The following is a 19,398-nucleotide window of genomic DNA, read 5'->3' as shown; positions in this document are numbered from 1 at the left end:
AGGAGATTCATTATCACCATTACTATTTGTTATTGCACTGTTTCCTCTCTCAACAATACCGAAAAACTCAGGACATGGCTACCAAACATCAAAAACATCTACCAGACTATCCCATCTCCTTTACATGGATGATCTGAAGCTGTATGGAAAAACATCATCTGAAATAGAATCGCTGCTCAACACTGTCCGTATATATAGCCAAGATATTGATATGGAGTTTGGCTTGGACAAATGTGCCACACTTACTATCAAGCAAGGAAAAGTAGTGAAAACTGAAGGAATCAAGATGCCCCACGAAAATAACATAAAGGGTCTGGATGAGGAAGATTACTACAAATACTTGGGTATCCTTCAAACTGACAACATCAAGCACACTTAAGTCAACAAAAAGATTAGAGGTGAATACATCAAGAGAGTGAAGAAGATCTTAAAGTCCAAACTCAATGGAGGAAATACCATAAAGGCAATCAACACCTGGGCAATTCCAGTCATTAGGTACACAGCTGGAATAGTGGACTGGACTCAAGCAGAACTAAAAGCAATGGATAGGAAGACCAGAAAAATAATGACAATGAATCATGCCCTTCATCCACGCAGTGACATTGACAGACTTTATCTACCAAGGCAAATAGGTGGGCGTGGAATGCTACAAGTACATCAGATGGTTGAAGAAGAAAAAATGGCTTTGGAAGAATATCTGAAGAACAATGATGAAGATGCACTGAAATTAGTATATCAGGAAGGCTTACTGACTACTGGAGAGACCAAACTGGCCTACAAGAAAGACCAAATGAAGAACAGAATAGAGGCATGGGAAGACAAAGCACTACATGGCCAATACATGAAAAAAATAGCTGGGAAAGCAGATAATAACAAGACCTGGCAATGGCTAAGAGCAGGAAAATTGAAGAAAGAGACCGAGGGACTAATTCTGGCTGCACAAGACCAAGCCTTAAGGACAAATGCATATAAAGTCAAAATTGAGAAGACAGCAACAGACAGTAAGTGCCGCCTATGCAAAGAAGCTGAAGAAACAGTGGACCACTTGGTAAGCTGTTGCAAGAAAATTGCACAGACTGACTACAAGCAGCGGCATGACAAAGTAGCAACAATGGTGCATTGGAAGATCTGCAAAAAATATCATTTGCCTGTAAGCAAAAACTGGTGGGATCATAAAATAGAGAAAGTCATAGAAAATGATAAAATTAAACTGCTCTGGGACTTCAGAATTCAAACAGACAAGCACCTGCAACATAACACCCCAGACTTAACAATTGTCGATAAGAAAGACAAAAAAGTCTGGATAGTGGACGTGGCAGTGACTGGAGATAGCAGAATAGAAGAGAAAGAACTGGAGAAGATAACAAAATACAAAGACCTACAAATAGAAATAGAAAGACTGTGGCAAAAGCAAGCAAGGGTAGTACCAATAGTCATAGGCTCCTTAGGTGCAATCCCAAAACAACTGGAGCACCACTTGAACACCATTGGCATTGACAAATTCGCTATTAGTCAATTGCAAAAGGTGGCCTTACTAGGAACTGCTTCCATCCTGCAACGATATTTGTAATACCATCAAACATCCATATATGCCTATCCCAGATCCTGGGTAAGGACTCGATAGGTAGACAAAATGCCAAATCCAGTCTGAACATCTGGCTGACTGTGCGATGATCCATAATAACAATAATAATGATACAGTTGGAAGGAACCTTGGAGGTCATGTAATCCAACCACTTTCTCAGGCAGGAAACCCTATACCATTTCAGACAAATGGCTGTCCAGTCTCTTCTTAAAAACTTCCAGTGTTGGAGCATTCACCACTTCTGGAGGCAGGTTGTTCCACTGGTTAATTGTTCTAACTGTCAGGAAGTTTCTCCTTAGTTCTAGGTTGCTTCTCTCCTTGCTTAGTTTCCACCCATTGCTTCTTGTCCTGCCTTCAGGCGCTTTAGAAAATAGCTTGACTCCCTCTTCTTTGTGGCAGCCCCTTAGATATTGGAACACTGCTATCATGTCACCCCTCGTCCTTCTCTTCATTAAACTAGACATACCCAATTCCAGCAGCTGTTCCTTATAAGCTTTAGCCTTCAGTCCCCTAATCATCTTTGTTGCTCTTCTCTGTACTCTTTCTAGAGTCTCAACATCTTTTTTACATCGTGGTGACCAAAACTGGATGTAGTATTCCAAGTGTGGCCTTACCAAGGCATTGTAAAGTGGTATTAATACTTCATGTGATCTTGATTCTATCCCTCTGTTAATGCAGCCTAGCACTATGTTGGCCTTTTTGGCAGCTGCAGCACACTGCTGGCTCATATTTAGGTGATTATCCACTAGAAGTCCGAGGTCCCTCTCACAGTTACTACTATTGAGCAAGGTACCCCCTATATTATACCTGTGCATTTGGTTTTTCTTGTCTAAATATAGAACCTTGCTTTTTTCACCATTGAATTACATTTTGTTAGATAGTGCCCAGTGTTCAAGTCTGTCCAGATTCTTCTGTATCTTAAGCCTGTCTTCTGGAGTGTTGGCTATTCCTGCCAGCTTGATGTTGTATGCATATTTGATGTGTTCCCCATCTATCCCCTCATCCAAATCGTTGATGAAGATATTGAAGAACTCTGGGCCCATGTAGATGTGGTTCCATTGAGGTCCACACGCTGAGTATGGCTGGTCAGCCAGTTATGGATCCATCTGGTGGTGATGCTGTCTACCCCACATTTTTCTATCTTGTCAAGTAGTAGGTTGTGATCTACTTTATGATTTGTCATTGATATCTGATCTATGAATCAACAAAAAATGCCTTCCTTAATCTTGCCATAAGTTATTCTGGGAATCATCTGTCTCAAGTAACAAATACTTTCACCTTCCTTGTTCATTGCTTTCATAAAATTTTTCATTAGTACGGATTTTATGTGAAGCAGAGACAAAAACATTCTATCAGTTCAACAAGTGGTTCATGTGCCACCTTTTCTCTGCTTGGATTCAAATTCATCTGGAGTTGCCATTTCTTTTTATTGCAATGCAATGCTTTTGCACGGCTGTACCATTTGAATATATAACAACAGTTGCTGCATTCCAAGTAGCAGAACCACTACTTTTAGATCTCCAGAGTCACTCCAGTTGTATTTGGTGTAGTGGGCGTGCTTCAACAACAATTTCATATTTTTGTATGTTTCTTTCATCTGTACAGCACAATCAATAGGTATTGGAGGCTGTATCTTGCTATTATATAAAACAGAAGATTTCTATAAAATGGTATATGATAGGTTAAATTTAGGATAAATAGGTGTAAGTAAAAGCAGATTACTTTTGTGATTAGCAAAAACATCTAGAAGATACACTCAGAAGTGTTCAGGAAGCAAAACCTTTGTTGTCCAATATAATGAGTGACATGTGTTTCAGCCCTTTCATGGGCTGAAAAAAAATGAGCATGACTGTTAAATGACAACAAGGTGATATAGAAGACAAACTCTGTGTTGCCAGGTAGTGGTTATACAGATGTTTGCAGACCAGATAAATAAAGTCTAATCTTTCTGGGTTTATATCTGATTTTTTTAGTGTAAGATGAAATATATTACTACTCTATTTCTTCATAGCCAATATATTATGTAATGTGACATTAGCAGAAAGAATAAGTTTGATAGCAGACTCTAGATGTACTGATAACTGTTCTCTCTTTCTGTGGGTTTAAAAATGGTAGAAGAGACCTTGAACAAAGTTCCAGAGAATATGAGGCTCTGAAAAGGAAGTGAAAAAAGGATCATAGCAGAAGAAGAGAGAACAGGATGCTGAACGTGAATGATTGCTTCATGAAACAGGGCTAAGGTTTCTTTGACTATATTTTCTGAATAAAGATCTCCTAGCAAGAGATACCTCTTTTTTCTTTCTCCCAAATTCTACAAAGTGGGTGTAAGGATTATCCATCAAGCCTTGTGCCAATTTATAGTAGAAGCATTCATAAACTTCTCATGAAAACATGAAAACAGCAATTATTGCCAACAAAGCTGTAATAGCTTTGTTCCCTATGCCATCCGTCTGGTAAACTTGCAAGATTCATTTTTCTCGCCATGCACATGTATACATAACCCGAACTAGACTGTTGTTTCTCTGTGTCATATAATATATGTGGGTATATGCATAATTCTGTATTTATTTATTTATTTATTTTTGTCACATTTACAGTATGCAGTGTATATCTGAGGTGGTGACCCTTTAAGAGCTGTATGCAATGAAATTTCATTTTAATGTATGCCGATTAGTGTACATTCAAAGTGATAATGAAGTTATTATTCTATTATTCTATTCTATTCTGCTTGGTACTGACTTCCTCAGAGAGAGTTCAGCTACATTCGTGTACAATAAGGAAAGTTTACATCCTTTTGATGACCTCTGATGAAGCATGAGTCAAACACAGCTCTGATGAGAATCTTTCAACAAATCAGACAACAATCCCCACAGTATAAGAAATCAGAGAGTCCCCACTAATATATCAATAGCCTGATTTCTTTACTGCTGCAAAACCTTTCTATACCTTAAAGGACAGGAGTTTGAAATGACAAGAGATCAGGTTCTATGGAATCCAGTAGATAGTCTTTAAACACTAATTTAAACCATTTCACTAAGCACTGACATATAGCATATTTGCATAATCACCCAGTCATTGTTGTATGAGCAGCTAATGGGGAAATGATCCAAGAACTAGTAGCAATTGCTGTTGGACAGCTTTTGGCACATAAAAAAAATGTAATCCTCCTGTTAGAAACAAGGCCCTGAAATTCTATCATTGTGGGCTTAACAGCATGTGACCAAATGGATCTGTCAAGTGAATTTTTAAAAAAATCCCACTGCCTCTGTTACTTTATTCTAGTAAGCATTTTGTAGTTTCTTTCCTCTGGGCTGTCATTTCTGAGTGATTCATGATGACACAACATCACACAGGTACAGTACTATATAAACATTATTTATTACTACTGCAGCTTTTTGCACAGGAGATGTATGACAATAGCATGGATACAGGATTTGCTTCATTTACTTCTGGGCATAGGCTGTGTTTAGAAGAGCAGATTTTATGCTTCCGTGTGTGATTTATATTTAACTCGAGTAAAATCAATGGGATACCTATCAAAATGAAACCAAAGATTTGTAAGGTTTCTTTTTAGCTGCATTAAATGAACCTACACACTGTAACTCTGGATGCAATGTTGTTGTATAGATTGAAGCACAAATCTGCTGATTTGAAAAATAGTAAATATTATTTCTGAATCAAACAGAGTCACTTACGATGAGGATTAGAAGTCCTGCAGTGTGTAAATAATTATAATGCTTTATACCAGTTGTCCTTAGGAGTACAGTGGGAGTATAACTGGCAAGAAAAGTAGGTGTCCCTGAAATAAACTTAACAATTTCTAAACCATATCTGGGTCCAGGGTGTGTTTATGTCTGTATGTGTGTGTGTATGTGGGTATATATTTTCTACCTTTATTGCAGTATTCAAGTCTTTCCAAAAGTACTCCAAATTATTTAGGGCAAACTCAATTCCTCACTCAGGTATACTAAATTCAGTGTTGAGATTCAAATATGTGAACAACTGGTTCTCTGGGTGGCCGCTGCTTCCAAAAGTCCATTCTGGGCCTGGGCAACAAAAAAATTAGCTACTGGTTCTGCTGAAGTGGTGCAAACCGGCTGAATCCCACCACTGACTAAATTAATTAGAAGCCTAAGCTTAAATATCATTCATATCTGCCAGGCAGGTTCCTCAGGTTAACCAGATCTGAATTCTAAACAGTGTTTTCTTATTTGTATTTTGAATTGCTAACATTGTGTTTTCCCTTCATTTTATTTGAGTTTTATTCTTAGATATGTTGAATGTAACTAATAATCTCCTAAACAGAATAATTAAAATATCTGGCATACCTGCTATTGCTCAAATAGCAATAGCAATAGCACTGTCCATGTATATCCACCAGCATTCTCTGAGCAGTTTATAGAGGCAGCATATTGCCCTCAACAATCTGGGTCCTCATTTTATTGACCTCGAAGGGATGAAAGCCTGAGTCAGTCTTGAGCCTATCGGAATCAAACTGCTGGCTGTGAGCAGAGTTTGCCTGCGACACCACATTCTCACCACTGCATCACCACGACTCCTGTACAATATTCATTGTATTATATTGCAGGCATCCATACAATCTCTTGTAGTCAGAAGAAACCATAATATGTATAGCAGTTCAGTTTTACACAATAGGTATACTTTGGGTATGTGAAGAACCTGTGGTTTCAATGTGTTTTCCATTTCTCCCTTCCCACCTCCCCCCGGAAGTTAAAATAGCATATCAAATAGCAAAAATTACCCAAATTGTTCCCATATCCCCAGTTGCCTCAAATCCCATTTTTAGGCAGTACCTCTTCCAGTGAGATCACCATGCAATTGAATATAGTCCTGTAGCTTTCTGGAAAGTTTTTCTACTCCTGCCTTAGTCAATATGTATTAGGAGACTATCTGAAATTTGACAATCTGGTAACACTATAACATTCCAGAAAACAACAACAGGCTATTACAATCACATGTCATCACTACAGCACACCAACCAACTAAAGCTCTCCAAACCATCCTGTAGCCCAGGAAGAAAAATCAAGGGTTATTTCAACATACAATGTAAGGACTGTAACAGCCTCTATATAGAAGAGACAAGCAGAAGACTAGCAGAGCTCATCCACAAACACCAACTAGCTGTCCGAAGACATAACAAAAATTCCCTGATCTCACAACACATAGACAGACTCAATCATGGTTTCAATTGGGAAACTATTAGCATTTTAGACAAAACCAAATCCCAAAATGTTAGAGAATTCCAAGAGACTTAGCATTCAGACAAATCAGACATCAATAGGCAGATAAAGGTAAACATAATTTGCATAACTTTCTGAAGATCCAATAAAAGATCTAGAAAGAAATCTGAAAAATTAAAACATATCCCCTTTAGCAGTCCATATCCATTTAATAAAATTGTCAATAAAGTCCATATCTTTCAATTTTTTTGCATCTATAACAATCAGTGCAGCTTGTTTTATATTGTTCTAACTTCTAGGTTAGTGGTGGTGAACTTATGGCATGGGTGCCAGAGGCGGCACTCAGAGCCCTCTCTGTGGGCACGCACACCATCAGCCCAGTCCTAGGCCTTCAGCTGGGTTTTATAAAACCTTTTTGCTTTAGGCCTCCACTGCCATGTGCAAAAAAAAAAAAAAGGTTCAATCAATCAGTCAATTTCAACTTATTGCGGGAAAAAAAAGATCTTGCAAAGTTGGAATTGATTGATTGAACTTTTTAGTCCCACCCAGTCTGCTGTTACCACTGCAGCCACACCCACCCAATGGGTCACACCCACCCACTAGGCCACTCCCACCCAATGGGCCACACCCACCTGGCACCCAACAATGCATAAGTGGGTTTTGGGTTGAAGTTTGGGCACTCAATCTCTAAAAGGTTCGCCATCACTGTTCTAGGTATTCTAAAATATCCAAAACTTTTCTAATATTTTAACTATCTTTTGAGTAAAAATCTACATTGGACTTCATTAATAAAGTCCCATATTTTCATCCTCCCAGCTGGTAAATGCCATTTTCTTTCCTCACCCTTGTAATCTGTATGTCATTCTATTCAGAATTAGTGTTAGAAGTAGTCTTCCGTTGCATACAAAATGGAGTGGCTATGCTATCTGCTTCATAAAGTGAACTGTTATTATCTCTTGCTGTTTTCTATATGTGTATTTAAAATAATCTAATTAATTTATGGAATTTTAATAGTTGATTGAGCTAATTCTTTGATGTTACTTATAAATGTCAGTTCTACCTCTGAGTAAGTACATTCTTTCCAAATTCCCAACAATTAGTAAATCTGTTGTGGATGAGCAGCACTTCAGCACACTCTTTTAAAACTTAGATTCATGTACTACAGGGGCATCAAACTGCCGGTCCACAGGCTGGACACGCCCACCCCATTGCTGACAATGGCAAAAAAGCTCTGATACGTTGCATGACATCACATGATATCATGAGTTTGACATGTCTGATGTACTATATCAGTGTTTGTCCATCTCAGCAACTTTAAGATGCATGGATTTCAATTCTCAAAATTTCCCTATGCATGCTGGTTGGAGAATTCTCGGAATTGGAGTCCATACATCTTAAAGTTGCTAACGTTGAGAAATATGGTACTATACTTTATTTTGTTGGATATATCATCCCTGTTCACCAAAATTGTTTGCTTTCATGGTGCAAAATAGAAGAAGAATCTGTTGATGTCATATTTCCATCTTTATTCTGTTGTTAATTTGTACATGAAAGAGTGAAAGCTGGAAAAACCAAAAGCCACTTATTTCTCTAATTACTCTCAAAACTTGTCCCCAGCGGTTCTGCAGAGTTATGTCCTTTTTAAAAAATATATCATGTAATTTTTTTCCCCTGAGTATGTTTATCTTTCTTGCTCTCTTTTTTCCTGTCCTTTGTTCTGTTTTTGCAATTTAACTGTTTTTAATATTTGCTGAAGTTTAATGAACATGAAACTGTAATTTTGCTAGTTGTGTTGAGCAGCCTATGTGCTTGCACTGATCTGGATATAAGCACTGTATGAGCATGTGCCGGACGGAAACTTAACTGAAAATCATCCACAGTAATTTTCCAACATATTTAACCCTCTTGTAAAGACACAATCTGGGAAGAATTTCAAACTGTGTGAGTCAGGTACATTTTGCTGTCATTGTTAAATTCATTTTCAGCCAATTACATATGTTAGACACATTTCTTAGATAATTCAAGAAAGGTCCTTTTTAGTGATTAGGTTATCTGCTTTTTAAAATTCTTTGGAATATCTGGCCATATTTATGTTAATGTTGCTTCTTGCTGTTTTAAAAATCAATCTTTTAGTATGAACCACTGAGGCAAGTAAAGAAAAAAAAAGGAATGGTTTCAGTCTGAGGCATGGCTATTTTTCTGAAGACCTGTTTTGCACATAAATGTGGGGGAAGGAGAAACATTGCTCAAGAAAGAATTTGTAAAAAACAAGTATCCTACAAAAAAGCCCCATGTGGATTTTAAGACATCAGCAGCATGCTCCTTTCTGTGTCTCCTACATTTAATATGTACTGTTTGCAATTCCGTGTCAGTTATTTAGACAAGTGGCTTCTCTTACCCCATGAAATTTGTCATAGATTGGAGAACCAGCATAAAGAGATCTGTGATTTATAACCCCCTCGCCCTACCTATCAGAATGTGCCGGGGGTCTCTAAGGATCAGCAAACTATAACATATTCCAGCAAATTCTGCCTAGGCTGCCCCTGTCTATGCTGGAAATCCAAACTGTTCTGGAATATTTGCTTCTCACTGTTATTTGATATATGCATTTTCAATTTGCTTCTTTCAGTTACTGTAATTGAGTAGTTTCCGCTGAAATCCTCCACATGCTGAATGCTCTTCAATGGGATTAAAGTATGAGGAACTTTGCTCTGGATTACAACCGTAATTAATCACCAGTGTAAGCATTAGTTACATGGATGGAACTGATGTTCTGAGGATCTTTAGTGAAACTCACATGGAGACAGGAGACACTTTGTCCCAGTTTCTATATCAATGCTTTCAGGTATATATTTTATGTCAGCTATATTATTTCTGTAGTATAAACATTCTACATTATTAATAGGCCATTTTGTTTTAGAGCGTAAATTAGTACTTTTTCAGAACAAAGCCTACGGAAACAAATTAATGATGTATGCATATGCCAATTTCCCCTCATCTACCCCCCTTTCCCTCTCTCTCTCTCTCTCTCACACACACACACATACAACACACAACATATACAAAGTGACATTTTAGCTTAAACAAAAACACAGGCAAATTTATGCTTTTTCACAGAAAATTTAGCTGAATTCAATAGGAGCTACTTCCAAGAAAATAGATAAAAAATTCAGGTTTTCTGTATATGTGCCACTGTGAACCACTAAAAATCTCTCATATTTTATCATGTGTTGGTTTATACATGCAGATTATAAGAGAATAATCCAACTAACAAACATGGAAAAGGGTTTTAAGAACATGGCATGCAGATTAAGAGATAAAATGGACGTTGGGCCAAGTCACACTGAAGTATGTATAGATTTGTGTTAACATAGTCAGATCATATTTCCTGGTTCATGGCTTAGCATTTTGTCTGAAGCACACTGATGTGGTTTATTCAGTAAATCAATATTAAATCATGGCTTACCACGAGTAAATGATATATCTCTGCCACTAATTATAGGGAAATTCTTGGCTTACAATTGATTGCTTAAGTTATAAAATCAGGTGCAGTCATGTGATGACCCTCTTAATGACTGACATGACTTACAGCTGCAGATCAATTACTCTCATAAATCAAGGACTACTTGTATAAAGAAAAAAAATGATGAAACCAGTGCGATGCAACTCCTGGTCTTCAGTACTTGTGTTCTAATGTCACAAGTTGTAAGTTACAAAAGTTTGTCATTTATTCCCCCCTTGCAAATGGAAGAGAAGTCCACCTGAAAGAGACAGAGATTCAGGGTGATAATGCATAGCCTGGATTCTGTCAATTAATATTATTTTGGAATGCTTATGATTTCATTTTAATATTGTAAATTGCCCAGAGTTCCCTTGTGGTGGGATGGGTGGCAAACAAATTTAAATCATCATCATCACCACCACTGTCAGTCAACTGCAAAAGACAGTTTTACTTGGAACAACTTATATCTAGCTCCAACACCATCAAACATCCACATCTATCTCAGGTCCATAGGAAGGGCTTGATAAGTGGATAAAAAATGCCAAATAGAGTCTGAACATCTGGCTGACTTTGCAATAACAACAACAATAATAATATATACCTGGTGTGAAGTGGCATCAACTTAGACTAAGTTTTGGAACAAATTTGCTATCTCTGAATCCTCACTTATAAAGAACTTTTCACTTCCCAGAATTCCCATCCAGAATGACTAAAGGTTCAGAATTTATAACACCAATCAAGAGACCTGTGCCAGCAATTAAAAGTGCAGAAGGTCAGGCTTAGATTAGAGTTCTTTATAGTAGCTACAAATGTCACTGCAGTACAGGAATTGGAGAGCTCAGGAAAAAATAATTAGTTAGAATATATTAGAAGCCAAGGTTCCATATAGGCAAAGCCAGGATTCCTAGTTCAAGAGTCCAAAGATCAATCAAGCAGGCAGAAGCAGTACATGCTCAGGTAATCAGGTCCACTCTAGAAAGTTGTTTGCAACATTTTGGACCTGATGTATCAGCCGATAGAAAAAACTAACAAAATGTTGGGTTTTGTATATGATAACTGTGGTGAAACTATTATATGTACAAAGGTGAAAAGATTTGATTTTACCCACAATGAAGGAATGGATGGCAAAGATGATGGAATTTGTGGAGATGGCCAAACTGGCAATTTTAATTAGAGATAGGACATTGCCTAAGTTTAATGCTGACTGGAAACCCCTCATTTATTTTTTACATAAAATGGAAAAAATGAAATTATGACATATGGTTTTGAATGGAAAAATAGATTATAGGGAAAAAAAATTAAACAATCTTGTAACCAGACAGTAAAAGGTCAGTCTACATTTTACACTTGTAACTGTTGTAAAAAAAAAAAAAAGGAAGTAATTTCTTTATGGTCTTTTTTTCTTCTTTTTTCTTCTTTTTCATTCTAAATATTAATCCTTTTAGTTTTTTATCTTTCATTTTAAAATTCCTTAATTCTGAAATATCAATACAACAGTGACATTTAAAAAAGTTGTTTGGAACAAAAGTTTGCATTAATTTTGTAGCATTGGGTATGACATGCCTGTTCTCCTGATTCATGCCATTTTCTTTTGAGGAATCTAATTGAACAATCCATTCAATCTTTCTGTAGGTACAAAGACTGAGGATCCTTTTCTGACCAGGCTATAGGTCAGGTGACTCAGCCAAGTAGTATTCTTCTGCAATAGGTAGCTGATAACCTGACTGCTTCAGAGTTGTAAGCCCATGTTCCAAGAAATCCTGCCCTTTCTAAGCAGCACAATTCCCTGGTTCTTGAGTTGCATGGCAAGAAGCTGTCAAGCCCTCCAATTCAGACTCCTCAGCTAGACCCATAACTCTGAAGGAGGTTCATCATAGAAGCTATGTTTCCATATTTCCAATGAAGTGTTTTCTTTTGTTCAGTTACTGTCCTCTTGATTTCTCTTCTGCTCTTCCTGTACAACTGGGGAAGATACACAATGAAATTAGCATCTTTAATGGTCATATTTTAGGTCAGTTTTGCTGCAGTAGAATCAGCAAACAGCAAGAGTCTGTGAGAAGTCTTCTTCCTTATGATAATAAGCAGGTTTGTTTGGGGAGGTCTGGAAGAGAATAAAAAACATGTTGAGCTGGGATTGCTTAAGCGGACTGCATAGCACAGAAAGGCCAATCATATATTGCAAAGGATAAGCCTAGTGAAGACATAATTTATCTTTGATGTGTATCAATGGAGATGGCCTTTAGTTTGGAAAACAATCCTTTTAATGAGATTAACTACCACTGAAATTCTTCAGTATATTCAGAAGGAATCTATGGAGGATTTGTGTTGAAGGCCTTTTTGCATCTTTTAATATAGTTTCCAGATATTAACATTGATCCTTAATTTATCAGATTACAAAGTCAAACAAGATAAACAACCAAATAATATACCCTTAGGATTTTTAAAAGAAATGAAAGACTTTAAACATCATCTCCCCTGATGAAAAGTAAACTAATTATTATTTATGGCAGGAAGGTGTTTTGTTGTTAAACAGAAATAAAGATTACATGTAATTTGGACCACTCCAGAAGGAAAAGCCATCAGTGAGAATTTGAGAGACATTTCAAAACTATATTATATGATGTATGTGTTTGATAAATCATTGCCTTTTATCTTCTATATCCATTTAGTTATTCTTTTTTAAATCCTAACCATGTAAAGAGAAAAGGGAAAGAGAAGTGGGGAGGGATGGAGATGAAAAAAAAATGTAATCAATAAAAAAGTGGAATTTTGTAACAAACACCCCACAACCGGCTGTTCTTTAAAAATCCAGGCACATTTTATCCTTTTCTCTCCCACTTCCTTATTTGCATTTTTCACATAAATATTCTATTTATTCTTTTTTCAGTAAACTTGGTAAGAAGATAGCCAAAATCTAAAGATCTGAAAACACAGGAACAAGGAAATAATTTGCAAGACTCAATGTTGTCTTGCTCTAATGTCCGATAAGATATTTTAGACTTAGAGATAACTCTAATTTTATGGCATTTATTTTAAAACAATCTCTTGTTACATTATAGATGTCAGAGTTCTTTGTTCTTCAAGGCTTGGACACTCCACAGCATAGCAAATCTGTACAAAATGCTTTATTGCAACACACATCTTCTCCAACAACAGGCTATTGTTCTGGGTCAACTCCACCCTTCTAGGCTTTGCAGGATGATGATGATGATGATGATGATAATAATAATAATAATAATAATAATATATGATGTTGCCACATAAATATGTTGTTAGTACTCAATCCTTTAATACCACATTCTTTTAATTCAAACCAAAGTCTATAAGTCTTTAAATTAACATACATCCTTTGCATTTCTCCAAACATTCTTATACTATTGAAATGAACTATTATTTCAGTGTTGTTGCTCCTTTTTTAGTTGCTGCCGAGCTTCAGGTAAAGCTCCAAGCTTCAGGCAGAATTCTCACCAGGATAAGCTGCTTACCATAGCTTGTGGTCCTGGCAATTGAATGAAAAACCTCTTGTTTGCTAGTAAAATGTAAGTGTTTCTCTTTCTCTAGTCATGTCCAGCTCAGAGCATAGTGCTCAACTTCATATCTTGGCCGAGGGAGCCTGTGCTGTCTGAAGACATATTCTGTGGTCATGTGATCAGCATGGCTATATGCCAAAGGCTCATGGAATGCTGTTATCTTACCACCAAAGTGGTACCTATTAATCTACTCACATTTGCATACTTTCAAACTGCTAGGTGGATAGAAGCTGGGGCAAGAACGGGAGCTCACCTCATTACATGGTGCTTGGGTCTCAAACCTGGGCTATCAACTTTCCAGCTGACAAGCTCAGCATCTTTAACCGCTTAGCCCTAAGACCTGCCAATCTTCAGACATCACCTCTGCTTCCTCATGTGTAGGCTGTTTTCATTCACCTTTCCTCCTACACACACCCATTTTCCTACTCTGTCTTAGCATTTGCTTTTGTAAGCTCAAAAGGCTGGGTGGGTTGAAGCTGCCTCTGGATGCCAGCACATCCTTGAAAGCACCAGGGTGTGGCTCAGTGAGCCCAGGCAGCTGCAACACCAGCTTAAGTGTAAATGTATTAGTGCAGATCTGAATACACGAGAAAGGTGCACGGGAAGTGTTTTTGTCTGACTCTACTGTTTTTCCCACAGTACAGGCAGCAATCCCAACTTCTTTCACAATTGAAAATGCATGTCAATGATCAAATAGATCTGAAGGAGTCCAAATAGACTAGGTGTCATTTTTGTTACCAACTGTGCTTCTAATGTATGGCAGTCAGAATAGAATCGATTCTATTTTCCTTTAAATCAGTGGTTCTCAACCTTTCTAATGCCGCGACCCCATAATACAGTTCCCCATGTTGTGGTGACCCCCAACCACTTATACATCACCGGGTGCCAGGGGCGTGGCCAAAGAAAAGGGGGAAAAATGGTGGACAGCCTTGTTTGGTGACCCCCATGAAATGGTCGTTCAACCCCAAATGGGGTCCCGACCCACAGGTTGAGAACCACTGCTTTAAATTGATTTGGCACACAACTGTTATGCTCTGTTTTTTGCTACTGAAAACAGAGCATTAAGCTCTCTTATTTATATTCTTTGGTGTCAACAACAAACTGAGCTTTCATCAACATTATGAAATGTGTGTTGTTATGTCATGGCACAAACTCTGCCCTTTACTACTGGTATGGAATACAAAAAAGAGTGTGAGAGCTCGTATTTTGGATGATGTGTTGTGCATTTTGTTACTTGGCTCATTCATGCCTATGCTTATATCCTACAGTACCTCATGGTTAAATGTAGATTATTTTACTCTGTGAATAAGATCTAGTATATAGATACTTATTTTATACTGATAACTCTCTCCAGTTCTTTCAACATATACAATACATTTCTCCATTATTATAAGCAGAAACATTTATTTCCGCTGACTCTCTTCCATTAAGAATTGTGAAGCCCCATATAATCTCAGGTTGTTATTTGTGAAAAGTCTTGCCTCCAAGCAAAATAGGAATTTGGTGAGATGGCAACCATGGTTTTCAGGCTGTGGAATACCCTTATGTCGATATAATTCACCACAAGGCCCTCCAGAGAACAGCCAAGTATGTAATAACTTGGAAGGATGAAAGAAAATCCCACAGTTTAATTTCTGGAACACAGACACAGACTTTGAGTTCTTTCTCCTGCAGAGGGCAAATAATCTCCTAAATCTAAAGCATCATTCTTGGATATCATGAAGTTTTTGATGCAGTTGACTCAAGTTGGAGAGTCTTCTGCTTTGTTAAGCCAATTACTGACGAGTAGTCAAGTTTCTAGAAAACTATCCTGATGTAAAGTCTGATCAGTAAAACATATAAAATGCTGGACTAACTACAAGCTTAAACCTGGGAATAAGGTTCATTAAACTTAGTGAGACCTGTTCTTGAAAGACATCTACAGGATTGCATCTTAGGATATTTAGTTTTTTCTATCTTTCTCCTTCTAGACAGCCTGTTATCTTACATGGTGAAATTATTATTACAAGATCTAAAAGATGGTATGCTATTGAAACATAGTTCTCCTTTCTACTGAGTATTATCTATCCATCCATCATCTATCTATCTATCTATCTATCTATCTATCTATCTATCTATCTATCTATCTATCATGTATTTATATCTAGGAAACACCCATCTCCCCCACAGCAGGACTTGGGGTGGTGTACAACTAAATTAACAACATAAAAACTGAATAAAAATGTTAAATCTCACAGTTTAATTTCACACACACCTTGACTTCTTTCACCTGCAGAGGGCAAATTGTCTCTTATGTCTAAAGCCTCATTCTCGGATATCATATCTGGACTGTAGTTACCACAACGTCCTCTGGATAAAGGGCAAACAAGCTGTAAACATTTTAAATAAATAAATAAATATTTCTTCTATTCCCTGTTATTAATTGTACTGCTGTAGAACATTCAGCAAATAATAACTTGATAAAGTATTACTAAAGTTAATATTCATAGGAATTAAATGGGCTAGTCACATTCCAGTACCATCTCTGGGGATGAGGGGCCAATGGGGAGCAGAATGAGTCATCCTGCATCATGGCCTCACAGTTCAAGCTCCTCTGCTTTTGTATGTGGATCACAATGTCACGTGCACCTACTTGCAAAGTTATTAAGATGTTTCTATGAATAATAAATGAAATGTATTTTAGGTGAAAAAATAACCTTTCAGAATCCAGAATAATTTTGCTTTGTATGATTGCAAGTCAGTCAAGGCCAGCTGGACAACACCAGATTTGGGCTGGCTGACCTATGCAGTAAGTGGTAAAACAAACATTCTATTCATTTAATCTCTTATACAGGAGAGCAATTATCTTTCCTGACATATGTTTAAACATAGAATCCCATTAAGTAAAATAGGTGAGGCTTGTTGGCATAATTACAGCGGTTAGAAGGGTCATTTACAGCAATTGTTTCCAACACTGCTTTTGTTTAAATAATAACAGCAGGATATCATTTAAAAGAAGAAGAAAACAAATACATTTCAAAAAGCAAGCCCCAGCATGGCTACCAAAAGTACACAATTGCTTTGAACCTTTTTATTCTTTATTGGGGGGTCCTCTATTAATGAGAATTCTCATGTACATTTACTCAAATTAGCAAAATAAATATCCATTAAAAAGAAATGCCCATTGCAATTATGACAATTTGTAAACAACAAAAAAAATCAGTTGTTTTCTACAAGATATTCTAATGCATGCGCACTTCTAAAAATAGTCCGTGCTACTGGAAGAAATATATATGAACTGAATAAAAATCAGAAATGCTCAATGTTCATTCTGCTCAATAACATCTTCTAGGTATACTGATTCATTATATTTTATTAGCAAATTGAATTATTTTATTTACTGGGTTATACAGTGATTGGTTTTTCAATGTGACAGAAAAAACTATCTGTTCTTATGACAAACTTAAACCTTACGATGATCCTTTCAGACAGCCATCTGTTGTGCTGCAAAACTACTATATTCTATCCATATTAAAGGCTAGGACATGCTAGTATATTTTCTGAGAAATCTAACCTAACCAGTGATTGTTTTTCCCTCTATTGCATCCCTCAATGCAATTACGACACACAGATCCTAGAACTGATAAAATCCCTTCATTTTCCTTCATTTTCAAGGGGACAAGAAAGGAACTCCAAGTAGTATATTGTTTTTCACCCCTTCTAGATCATATATTTGTCTAATACCACACAAATATTTTAGAAAGTTTAGAAGAACAATTGCAGGAACTGGATATGTCAAGTCTAGCGAAAAGAAGGACTAGGGATGACATGATAGCTGTGTTACAATATCTAAGGGGCTGCCACAGAGGAGAGGGAGCCAAACTATTTTTTGAAGGAAGGACAAGCATTGGATGGAACCTAATCAAGGAGAGAAGAAACTTAGAACTAGGGAGAAATTTCCTGACAGCACAATTAAACAGTGAAACAATTTGCCCCCAGGGGTTGTGGGTACTCCAACACTGAAGATTTTTAAGAAGACACTGGACAAATTTGTCTAAACTGGTACAGGCTTGAGCAAGGGGTTGGATTAGAAGACCTCTAAGGTCGTTTCCAACACTGTTATTTTGTTAAATAGCTAGGTAAGTAAACGAACATCTAAATTCATGAACTGTAACCAGAAACTTTATAAAGTTTTGTCCCATCTTCCACGGCTGACCTCAATATGGGAAAGGGCAGAGAAGAAATGGAAAATCCCTCTCCATGCATGAATTCCATGCCAGGTGGGAAATATTAATTACAGGGAGAACTTGCAAAGGATTGGAGAAACTGGGAGCAGCAGCAGCACAATTCAAAAATAAGTCCCTAAAAAGAAACCCTGCAAAGAAATAACTTTGCAGAAATTGGAAAAGTGTTGTGAAATGTCTAAGAATTGCATACACAGAAATCTATAAAAATATTGAGATGTATAATGGGTAATATAACATTTCAGTAAATGGAGCATTCTGTTGAACCTTTACTTATTTATGTATTTATTTATTTATTGTCTGCTTGCTTGCTTCCACTTACATCCCATCATTTTTTCTATGGAGAACGAGCCTGTGCTCATAAAATCCTCTTGGCATTTATATTCCTCCTTAGTTTCAGCTCAATACTCATATCAATATACTTCTCTGTGATAGCCCTTCACCCATATGCCGGATGCATCCCCTATTTCATTGCAGTTCTATAAACAAATTCAAGCTATTTTATTTCAATGTACTTTCAGTCACAGCTGACTGAATGTGGACACCTATCTTGGGTTTGGTTTGGTTTTCTTCCCTTTGTGCTTATATTTTGTTCTTCATAGTCATTTGGATTTAGTTATTATACTGTTGATTCATTGTTTGTTTTTTGGTTTGATATTGCAAAATTCTTTGGAACTCAGGTGAGTTACAAACATTGTAAAATAAACAACTGTCCCCTGCCACCTCTTCCAGAAGATTTTCAAATACTCCTTCCATCATTCTCGGGTGATTTTCCCCTCTTTCCTCCAAAACCTTTATAAACAATGTACATCAGAGGATGCCCTGTGTTTCAATCTCAGCTGTTTTTGTTTTTGTTTTAAAAAACACACATTCTTGGGAAGAGAACAAAGTAATAGAAGAGTGAAGTTAATATTTGATTGTTCAATGTAATTCAGTTGTTTGGGGCAATCTTATTCCAATCTTCAAATAAACAGTCTAGGAAAGTTAAGGATAAGAATTACCAAACCAGGATGGAGAAGATTGCTTTAAGGATTTGGGCTAAAGAGATCTTGTCAGCATTTAACCTGTGTCACTAGAAGGATTATTAGAGTGGAAGTCCTACGCATCAGGAAAGAGCACCAAGTTGGAGAGATACCTATATAAATGCCAGTGAAAAATGATTTTCTAAATCCCCAACCTAAAATTAAATCAGTAACATCATATATTGAATGTAAAATAATATATTGCTTTTTGAGGGAGATACAAATGGGTTTTTTATATTTTAGAAGAAAACAGAGATATTATGAAGAAATCTTCCAATGGTTTACCAGTGTGAATCTATGAAAGTCCTTTTAGAGAAATATAACCAGGCAGTCTC

General features: G+C 36.9%; 1 long non-coding RNA gene across 3 annotated transcripts in view; it reads right to left on the bottom strand.

Moving 5' to 3' along the window:
* Positions 1-11,801: 11,801 nt before the first annotated feature.
* Positions 11,802-19,398, bottom strand: part of LOC120317926 — a 93,492-nt gene continuing 85,895 nt past the window's right edge. For 2 of the 3 annotated variants that reach the window (XR_005559351.1, XR_005559349.1), the window contains 2 exons: positions 16,073-16,187; positions 12,278-12,389 (listed from right to left, as the gene is read on the bottom strand). This is a non-coding gene — a long non-coding RNA (uncharacterized LOC120317926). Of the gene's footprint in view, positions 12,251-12,277; positions 12,390-16,072; positions 16,188-19,398 lie in introns of those variants that run through there. The other variant, XR_005559350.1, reaches the window with a different exon arrangement.

The sequence above is a fragment of the Crotalus tigris genome, unplaced genomic scaffold, assembly GCF_016545835.1.
Source record: "Crotalus tigris isolate CLP2741 ecotype Arizona unplaced genomic scaffold, ASM1654583v1 scf7180000019942.648020, whole genome shotgun sequence".
Classification (NCBI taxonomy): Eukaryota; Metazoa; Chordata; class Lepidosauria; order Squamata; family Viperidae; genus Crotalus; species Crotalus tigris.
The sequence above is the reverse complement of the archived record's forward strand: the minus strand, read 5'-3'. Positions and strand labels throughout refer to the sequence as shown.